Source organism: Arachis ipaensis, chromosome B07 (assembly GCF_000816755.2).
Source record: "Arachis ipaensis cultivar K30076 chromosome B07, Araip1.1, whole genome shotgun sequence".
Lineage (NCBI taxonomy): Eukaryota > Viridiplantae > Streptophyta > Magnoliopsida > Fabales > Fabaceae > Arachis > Arachis ipaensis.
The window spans coordinates 23,765,952-23,767,492 of record NC_029791.2 but is presented as its reverse complement, the minus strand read 5'-3'; positions in this window follow the sequence as shown (position 1 = coordinate 23,767,492).

Genomic DNA, 1,541 nt, shown 5'->3' with positions numbered 1-1,541 from the left:
CGTGCCAAAAATTTAATATATAATAATTTATTAAATAGATAAAATCAAATATTTTTATTTAAAAATATTTTAAACATCTTTGCTTAAATCTTTGCCGTAAGGTTGGTGCTATTCGTATATGTGACAATTGAATCTTAATAATAATTAATAACTAAATTATCATATACTTGTGGTTTTCAATCTGTTATCTTCTAATGTTTGATTCGCTTCCAAAAATCAGTAAGCTTGGTGATATCCATTATATGTGATAATTGAATATTAATAATAATTAATAACTAAATTATCATATACTTGTGGCTTTCAATTTGTTATCTTTTAATAATGTGAGATTGTGACATATCCAAGATTATGTTCACCAGTCCAATTTATTATGAACTTGACTACGCTGGAGGGCCCCAGATTCATGTATGTACGTTCATGAATCTCTCTTCTAATTAATTCTCAACTCACATTTATATTCACATATAGACTTTTCAGTTTTCACCAATAATAGTAATTGATAAGCGTCACGCTTTTCTTGCTAGTGTATTCTTTATTTCTCAGGTGAATTCTCATAATTAACTCACAACTAGTCTTTTGTTGGTAGAGCTGTGTTGTGTCAGCTGCAACATTAACTGGAAGAATTCTATGAATCTAAGTGATGAATTGATTCTTGAAAGGGAGTTAAAGAGATTTGAAAGAGACTGCAGAAGTCATGTGAACTATTTTATACATGCATTTGAAACTTGAAAGTGGTCTTCTTTCTTTTTTATAACTAGTTAAAAATATAGTAGTTACACACTAGCTACTCGTTCAATTAAGGGGAGGGCATACTTAGGTTCTTTGTCTACTAATAGAAGTATTTAGAATTCATCGTTACGGCAACCTTCATGCAAAAGTAGTGAGATTCAAACTTGTATTCTTATTTGATTTGATATGAGGTGATTTCTAAACAATTATACCAACCATTTAGTGTTGTCTCCCAAATCTACAATGGTCCATCTTTCATTGGCCTTGGATGAACAACATAAAAATAAAAATAAATAGTTCTAGATGCTTCTAAAACAATTCTTTTTCTTTCTTTTTTTTGTTGTCATATTTCTAAACCACACATTAAAATATGTTTATAAAATACCCAATGATTTCTCATAAATAAAACCCATTGATACGAACAATAGGAACATAAGTTTCTTTTCTTATTTTTGTTTACGAGTTCTTTTCTGGGCTGGGACATATAAGGTGTTAATCCATGTAATGTTTTCCAATTCTGGGCCTGCTGGCCCATTCTTAGAAAAAAATAACGGGCCACATAATGAACACTTAAATTCGGGCCATAAAGCCAATGAGCCTTGGCTCTAATGGCATATCTCCCCCTCCCCACCTCAAAGGTCTACGGTTCAAATCCTAGGGAATGCAATTGAGAAAAAAATGTGATAAAATATGTGAAGAGTGTGTGGGTGTGTTGTGTACTTAGAATTGGGATTGTCCAATCTATTGGGATACTTAGGATTGAAGGTTGTTAAATCCACCGACCCAAAAAAAAAAAAAAAATTTGGTCCATA